Here is a 9,992-nt window from a genome sequence, read left to right on the forward strand (position 1 = left end):
GCAAAAGAAAGAACATTGAGCTACGGAGTCAAAATGATGAGATTGTTCAGATTGAATCTAGTGATTTGCATGGTTTACCAGCAGTGAGTTCTTCGATGGTAGCTCAGAAATATGTGAGAAAAGGGTGTGAAGCTTATTTTGCCTACGTGCTCGACAGTAAAGCGACTGAAAGAAACATTGAATCAGTACCTGTTGTATGTGAGTTTTTGGATGTATTTCCAGAAGAATTACCGGGTTTGCCGCCTATTCGGGATGTAGAGTTTGGTATTGAGTTAATGCCTGGGACGACTCCGATATCTATAGCTCCGTATAGAATGGCACCTACAGAATTAAAAGAATTGAAAGCTCAGTTGCAAGAATTGACAGATAGAGGTTTCGCGCGACCGAGTTTCTCTCCGTGGGGTGCACCTGTGTTGTTTGTGAAAAAGAATGATAGAACTATGAGAATGTGCATCGATTACAGACAGCTTAATAAGGTGACTATAAAGAATAAGTATCCGTTGCCACAGATTGATGATCTGTTTGACCAACCGAAAGGGCTACAGATTTTTCAAGATAGATTTGAGATCGTGCTACTATCGCTTCTTGAGTTAAAGATTCAGATGTACCAAAGACTGCTTTCAGAACGAGGTACGGACACTATGAGTTTTTGGTTATGCCTTTTGGACTCACTAATGCACATGCTGTTTTCATGGATTTAATGAATCGGATCTTCAGACCGTATCTGGACCGGTTTGTAGTTGTGTTTATAGATGACATTCTGATCTACTCTCGTAGTGAAGTTGAACGTGCCGAACATTTGAGACTTGTATTGTAGACATTACGAGATAAGCAGTTTTATGCGAAATTTAGTAAATATGAGTTCTGGTTAACTGAATTTAGTTTTCTGGGTCATGTAGTATCAGCATCAGGTATTCGGGTTGATCTGAGCAAAATTTCAGCTATACTGGATTGGAAACCTCCGAAGAATGTTTCTGAAGGCCGAAGCTTTCTTGGACTTGCTGGTTATTATAGACGGTTCGTGAAAGGTTTCTCAATGATTGCAGGTCCGATGACGAAGCTATTACAGAAAGATGTTAAATTCGAGTGGTCAGAGAAGTGCCAGAAAAGTTTTGATCAGTTGAAAGCCCTTTTGACCGAAGCTCTAGTATTTGTTCAACCAAAATAGGGTAAAAAATTTGTTATTTATAGTGATGCATCTTTAAATGGTTTGGGCTACATTTTGATGCAGGAAGCCAGAGTGATAGCTTATGCCTCGAGACAGCTAAAGCCACATGAAAGAAACTACCTGAACCACGACTGAGAATTGTTAACTATTGTGTTTGCATTAAAGATATGACGCCACTATTTGTTCGGTGAGAAATATCATGTTTATTTTGATCACAAAAGCCTGAAATACTCGATGACTCAAAAAGACCTGAATTTGATACAACGTCGATTGTTAGAATTGCTAAAAGACTACGAGCTCGTGATTGACTATCACCCGGGAAAGACTAACATTGTTGCTGATGCTTTAAGCCAGAAGTCACTGTTTGCTTTGCGTGCAATGAATACGCATATGGCCATGTCTGATGATGGTTCGATAGTAGCTGAATTGAAAGCTAGACCGTTATTTGTTCAAAAAATATGTGATGCCCAAAAGGTTGATAATGAATTGATTGCAAAACGAGCTCTGTGTGAGACGGATACTGATTTAGAATTCGAAGTTGATGCTGATGACTATATGGGATTCAGAGACCGGATATGCGTTCCGAGGAATTCAGAGTTGATTCAGATGATTTTGAATGAAAGACATAGTAGTCGATTATCTGTTCACCCAGGTACTACAAAGATGTATAATGATCTGAAACAACTTTACTGGTGGTATGGTATGAAGCGAGACATTTCTGGCTTTGTTGCAAGATGTTTAGTCTGTCAAAAAGTAAAAGCTGAACATCAGGTGCCTTCAAGATTACTTCAGCCTATCATGATACCTGAGTGGAAATGGGATAGAGTTACGATGGATTTTGTATCTGGTTTACCGTTGACACCGAGCAAGAAAGATGCAATCTAGGTTGTTGTTGATAAATTGACTAAATCGGCTCATTTTATTTCGATATGTTCAAATTACTTACTGGATAAAATGGCTGAATTGTATGTTTCTTAGATTGTGAGATTACATGGTGTGCCTATATATATTGTTTCGGATAGAGATCCGAGGTTTACATAGCGATTTTGGAAGAAATAGCAATATGCCCTGGGTACGAAATTACATTTCAATACTGCTTTCCATCCGCAAACGGATGGCAGTCCGAGCGAATCATTTTGATACTTAAGGATATGTTAAGATGTTGCATTCTCGAGTTTAAAGGTACGTGGGAATGATATCTACCTCTGATTGAATTTGCGTATAATAACAGTTATCAATCGAGTATCAAAATGACACCTTATGAGGCTTTGTATGGTCGAAAATGCCACATACCATTGTACTGGACTGAGCTCAGTGAAAATAAGATACACGGGGTTGACTTAATTAGAGAGACTAAATAGAAAGTGAAAGTGATCCGTGAAAGTTTGAAGGCAGCGTTTGATCGACAGAAATCTTATACAGACTTGAAATGTAAAGATATAGAGTTTCAAATCGGAGATAAAGTCTTTTTGAAAGTCTCATCGTGGAAGAAAATACTCAGATTCGGTCGTAAAGGAAAATTGAGTCCGAGATTTATTAGGCCGTATAAAGTAATAGGGCGTATTGGACCATTTGCTTACAGACTATTATTACCACCTGAGTTAGAAAAGATCCATAATGTATTCCATGTTTCAATGCTTCGAAGATATCGGTATGACCCTTCACATTTGATTAGTCCAATTGAAGTTGAGATTAAACCTGATATGGCCTACGAAGAAGAACTGATTCGCATATTGACTCGTGAGGTTAAAGAGTTGCGGAATAAGAAGATTCCATTAGTTAAAGTATTGTGGCATAAGCACGGAGTTGAGGAAGCAACATGGGAGCTAGAGGATACAATGAGAGAACGTTATCCGAACCTATTCACTGGTAAGATTTTTGGGGACGAAAATCCCTAAGGGGGGAGAGTTGTAACAGCCCGGTTTAGACCCTAATCGGAACGGTGATTTTGGGACCACGAATCTGAGTCAGAAAAATATTTAAAAATTATTTTCTGTGTTTATTTTGTGTGAATTTATATTTGTGAAATTTTCGTGATTTAATTTTATCGTTTAGGTGTCCGATTAAATAAAAGGACTTAATCGCGTAAATTGAAAATTTGATAGATTAAAGTATAATGGTCAAAAAGTTAGTGGCTTTTTAAATTGTGGCATTCATGTTGTAAATAGCCCAAAACTTTTTAAGTGGACGATAATGGGTTATATTATAAGGTTTTGGTATGAATTAAGTAAGGTTATTTTTGTAAACTAACATTATAAACTATTATAATAAAACATATATAATATAAAACATAAAATAAAGTTTACATACTTGTTATATTTTTTCTTCATTTGCCGAATCTAAACAAAAATAAAAATAAAGAACACAAGGCTAGGGTTCGGCCAATTTGGAGCTTAATTAAGGTAAGAGTTTAGCTCGATTTTTGATAATTTCTACGTTTTTGAGATCGTTGCTTAGTAACCTTCAAAACTTATGCTTTAATTTTTGATTTTGATGAATATTTTAAGTTGTGCCATTGTTGATAACTTGTGATTTTTGTTGTTTGATGATGAAAAATGAAAGATATGTTTTAGATTAACATGTTTCGTATTGGAATTTTTGATGATTTTGGGTAATTAGGACTTAATTGTAAAAATAATAATTTGAGGGAATAAAATGTGAAATAAATTGAATATATAGAATTGTTTAAGAGTGGGTAAAATTCGGCCTAACATAAGTATAGGGAAATTTTGTGTATTTTATGTTTTGTGCAATAGGGACTAAATTGTAAAAATTGTAAATGTCAAGGGTAAAATGGTAATTTACCCATTTATGTGTTTTTGGACTAAATTGAGTGAAAATAGGTTTGAATGAGCTTAATTTGAATATGTTTAGATCAAGAACCAAAGAAATCAGATTTGGATCGGGGAAAAACGAAAATTGTCGACTAGCTGTCTGACTCCGTTTTGTATCGTCTGAGGTAAGTTTATAAGCAAATAAACGTATTTAATTTTAATTAAATATAAATTATAGATTCTAAATTGAAATATATGATATTTTAAATGCAATTATCGAATATGTATAAGCTTGGTAATCATGTACGACCATTTGTTTCGATCGAGTTATAACGTCCGAAAGCCCCGTATGAACCTTAGGAATAGTTAGGATACATATGTCATGACATATGATTCTGTTATATGTGTGCGAGTAAGACCATGGCATCGATTTGTGATTTCGATATGTGTTTACGAGTAAGACCCTGCCTAGGACAGTAGCATCGATATGTGGCTACATGTAAGACCACGTCTAGGACGTTGGCATTGTACGATTTATGTGATTATCCGAGTGTCCTATCCAATTCCGAATGGTTCATCGAGCAAAGGTAAATTGTGTACGAGTATGAAATATGAGTTAAACGGCCAAGTACGAATTAATCTGTTGACTATTAATGATAAGGTGAGTTTGTACTTGATATTAGTTTTATTCATGTATAATCGAGGATAATGAATTTAAGTGAGGCACATATGTGTATTTGATTCTGTAGTTATATAAGTTACAGTATCATGAAATGATTCGTAATTATGTGCAAGTGTGTGATTAAATGTGATTGGCCTTGATGGTGATATACATATAAATGTGTGATATTATGTTATGATTTTCGAACTTATGAATTAAAAGTTTATACAGGCATGATTATGTTATAACAAGTTGTGTTGGGAAGTTGACTATTAATATGCTTAATTGTTCAGGTGAGTATTCGGCCAAGTAAGGAATGTAATTACTTGTTGTGATATTTTGACTCTTGAACTTGTATATAAAGGAATATGTGTATTCGATAGGGTAAAAACAAGTGGTTGGAAAGTTGAGTGATAAATAAACAATTTGGTTATTTGACAATTCGGCCAAGATAAAGTTCATGTACCAATGTGTATATATATATATTCAAGTTATAAGTTGAACTAATGGTGTATAGTTACTATAAATATTGGTTAGCCTAATTGAGTTAAATACTTTGTTAGGTCTACTATTTGCTTATGACTTACTAAGCTATAATAGCTTACTGTGTGCATATTTGTTTGTTTTATAAATTTTGGAAATCAAGTTACAAGCTCGGGGATTATCTGCGAAGTTCGTCATACTATCTACTATTTTGGGTACCTTTATAAGTTAAATTCGATTGTTTAAAGGAGCTATCGTGTTTTCAAAGATAGATTTGAGATTGGGTTACTATCAGTTACAAGTTAAAGACTCTGACGTGCCAATGACTGCTTTTCGAACGAGGTACGGACATTATGAGTTTTTAGTTATGCCTTTCGGACTAACAAATGCACATGCTGTTTTTATGGACCTAATGAATCAGATCTTTAGACAATATTTGGATCAATTTGTAGTTGTGTTTATAGATGACATCTTGATATATTCTCGTAATGAATCCGAGTATCCCGAACATCTGAGAATAGGGCTACAAACTTTGCTTGATAAGCAGTTGTATGTGAATTTGAGCATATATGAATTCTGGTTACGAGAAGTCAGTTTTCTAGGACATGTTGTGTCAGCATCTGGTAGTTTTCTAGGACATGTTGTGTCAGCATCTGGTATCCGAGTTGATCCGAGCAAGATTTTCGCTTTTTTGGATTGGAAGCCTTGAAGAAATATTTTTGAAGTCTGCAGTTTTCTAGGACTTGCTAGTTATTACCGACGGTTCGTAAAAGGCTTTTCTATGATGGCTACTCCATTGACGAAATTGCTTCAGAAAGATTTGAAATTTGAATGGTGTGAAAAGTGTCAGAAAGCTTTGATTAATTAAAAGCCCTATTGACTGAAGCTCCAGTGTTAGTACAACCAGAATCGGGTAAAGAATTTGTGATTTATAGTGATGCATTGTTGAACGGTTTAGGTTGTGTTTTGATGCAAGAAGACAAAGTTATAGCCTATGCTTCGTGACAGTTAAAGCCATATGAAAGAATTATCCGACACATAACCTTTGAATTAGTTGCGATTGTGTTCGCTTTGAAGATTTGGCTTCATTATCTATTTGGTGAGAAATGTCACATGTTTTCAAATCATAAAATCCTGAAATATCTAATAACTCAGAAAGATTTGAATCTGCGATAGAGAAGATGGCTAGAGCTGTTAAAAGACTACGAGCTTGTTATTGATTATCATCAGGGAAAAACAAATATTGTTGCTGATGCTTTGAGCAGGAAATCATTGTTTGCATTATGTACGATGAATACTCATTTAGTTCTGTCTGATAATAGTTCGATATTAGCCGAATTGAAAGCGGGATCATTATTTATTCAACAGATTTGCGAAGCTTAGAAGGTTGATAATGAGATTATAAAAAAACGACCTCAGTGTGATTTGGATTCTAATTTTGAATATTGAATTGATAATGAAGATTGTTTGAGATTTCGAGATTGTATTTGTGTTCCGAGAAATCCAGAGTTGATTCAGATGATTCTGAAAAAAGCACATCATAGTTATCTATTAGTACATCCGGGTAGTACGAAAGTGTATAAGGTTTTGAAACAACATTACTGGTGGTTTGGAAAGAAAAGAAATATCTCTGACTTTGTTTCAAAATGTTTGATCTGTCAGCAAGTTAAAGCTAAACATCCGGTGTCATTCGTTTTGTTACAATCGATTATGATTCTGGAGTGGAAATGGGATCGAATAACGATGGATTTTATTTTGGGTTTGCCCTTATCTCCAAGAAAGAAAGATGCGATTTGGGTTATGGTTGACCGATTGACGAAATCAGCTCATTTTATTCTGGTACGATCTGACTACTCGCTTGATAAATTAGCTGAGTTATACATTTCTGATATTGTGAGATTGCAGGGGGTGCCATAATCTATTGTGTCAGATAGAGATCTTAGATTCACTTCGCGATTTTGAAAGAAACTGCAAGAGGCTTTAGGTACAAAATTGCACTTTAGTACTGCTTTTCACCCACAAACAGATGGTAAATTCGAGTGGATTATTCATATTCTCAAGGATATGTTGAGATGTTGCATTCTTGAGTTTGAAGGTACGTGGGAATAGTATTTACCATTGATTGAATTCGCTTATAATAATAGTTTTCAATTGAGCATTAAAATGGCACCGTTCGAAGCATTATATGGTCAGAAATGTTGAATACCTGTGTATTGGACTAAGCTTAGCGAGAATAAGATTCATGGGGTTGATTTGATAAAAAAGACTGAATAGAAAGTAAAAACAATCTGAGATAATCTGAAAGCAGCTTCCGATTATCAGAAATCATATGCAAATTTGAAACGAAAAGATAGTGAATTTAAGATCAGCGAGAAAGTGTTTCTGAAAGTATTTTCGTGGAAGAAAGTATTTCGGTTCGGTAGAAAAGGTAAATTAAGTCCGCGGTTCATTGGACCGTATGAAATCATAGAGCGTGTTGGGCCAGTTACGTATAGATTGCTCTTGCCACCTGAGCTAGAAAAGGTCCATAAAGAATTTCACGTATCAATGCTTCGACGATATCGATATGATCCTTCGCATGTGATTACTTCGTCCGAAATAGAAATTCAATCTGATATGACTTATGAAGAGGAACCGTTCCGTATCTTAGCTCGCAAGGTTAAAGAACTGCGAAATAAGAAAATTTTGTTAGTAAAAGTAATATGGCATCGACACAGTGTTGAAGAGGCTACGTGGGGACCCGAAGATGCTATGAGACTGCAATATCTGAATCTGTTCAACGGTAAGATTTTCGAGGACGAAAATCCCTAAGGGGGGAGTTGTAACAATCTGATTTAGACCTTAGTCGGAATAGTCATTTTGGGACCACAAATCTGAGTCAGAAAAGTATTTTTAATATTATTTTTCCTGTTTATAGCATTATATATGATATGTGTGAAAGTGCTTAAGTGTTATGGCTTTTATAATCAAAGGTCGTTAAAATGATATTAGGCCATTTGCATGATGGATGGACATAAATGGGCTTGTATTAAGTGATTTTTATATGGTTTAATAAAGGTTAAATTAGTAAATGGCTTATTAATGTTATATTAATTAAAAGAAAACAAAATGGTGATCATTTTGTTCATCTTTGCACCGAAAATACAAACAAAAAGAAAAGATAAAAGTTCATTTAGGGTTCAGCTATGGTTGAGCTTGATTAAGGTATGTATTTTGTTCGGTTTTCGATAATTTTTACGCTTTTGAGATTGTTGCTTAGTAATCTATCAAGCCCGTGTCTCAATTTTTGAATTTGATGATGAATTTGAGTTATGAAATTGATGAAATTGTAAGCTTTGTGATGTTAGTTGATGGAAAATGAAAGATATGTGTTGGGTTAATATGTTTTGTATTTGAATTTTTGATGAATTTGAGTATTTTGGACTAATTTTTGAAAATGAGAAATTGAGGGGCTAAAATGTGAAATAAATGAAATATGTGGGCTTATATGAGCTAAGGGAAAATTCGATCTAGCATGTGTAATATGAAATTATGTGTATTTTGTGATTTTATGAATTTGAGACTAAAGTGTCAAAATGTGAAAATGTGAGGGCTAATTTGTAAAATGTCTTAAATATATGTATATGGATTGAATTGAATGAATTTTTGAATAAAAGAGTTAAATCTGAATTTATATAAATCAAGAACCAAAGAAAACAGAATTAGATCGAGGAAAGTCAAAAGTCGTTGATTAGCCGATTTCATTCGTTCGAAGAAGTACGAGGTAAGTCGATATACAAATAAATGTGTTTGAATTGAATTATTACTACTTATATGTTAATGAATAGTGATGAATGGCTGTTTGAGTTGAATATAAGAAATCCGAGAAAGTTTCAAAAATGTGACGACATCCGAAAAGTCCCGTACGAACTATACGAATAGTTAGGATACATATGTCATGACATAAGATTCCGATATGTGATTTTGTGTAAGACCACGTCTGGGATGTTGGCATCGATTTGAGATTTACGTGTAAGACCATGTCTGGGACATCGACATCTATTTGATTTAGTGTAAGACCCTGTCTAGGACAGTGGCATCGATATTTGATTACATGTAAGATCACGTCTGGGATGTTGGCATTGTACTAGCTTTCTGAGCTATCCGCGTATCTTATTTAATTCCGTACAGTTCAACGGGCATTTTGAGAAATGAATAACTATGTGAATGTATATCCGATTCAGTACGTATGAACTGTATATGGAATTTGGCAATCAAATGTGAGTATGAATATGATCTTTTGATATGTGAGCTACATGAAAATGTGATGTATTTATAAGTAATTGATTATGAACAATTGAGCCAAATGAGAAGTATGAACTTGCTATTGTGTTATGCCATGATTCATATGAATGAATTGGTTTATAATTATGATATGTAACAAGCTTATTTGTATATGGCTTACTAAGCTTTTGAAAGTTACTTTGTGTGTGTTTGCATTGTTTTATAGATATCGAAGCTACTGGAAGCTCGGAGATCAACGAGGATCATCACCACACTATCAAATTTTAGTTTTGGTACCTTTTGAAAATGTATAGAACAAAGTATGGCATGTATAGGCTAGGATTAATGTGGTATATTCTGAGATGGATATATCATGCTATGAGATATGGTTTGATTATGGTTGAACTCATGGTTTGATTTTAATTTATAATCCATGATGAAAAAATGGTCTTTTTGGTAAGTTAGTTGTGCGGTTGAAATGGTTGTGTTTAGATGGCATGATATGTGTATGTTTTGGTGAATTTGGCTGCCTATAAGTGTATTGAAATGATGCCATTTTGGTTACTTTGTGTGCTTGAGATTAGGGTGGCAAATTGGCTTTGCAAATAGCCTATTTTTGTCCACACAGGTAGAGACACGAGCA

Source organism: Gossypium arboreum, chromosome 8 (assembly GCF_025698485.1).
Source record: "Gossypium arboreum isolate Shixiya-1 chromosome 8, ASM2569848v2, whole genome shotgun sequence".
Taxonomy (NCBI): domain Eukaryota; kingdom Viridiplantae; phylum Streptophyta; class Magnoliopsida; order Malvales; family Malvaceae; genus Gossypium; species Gossypium arboreum.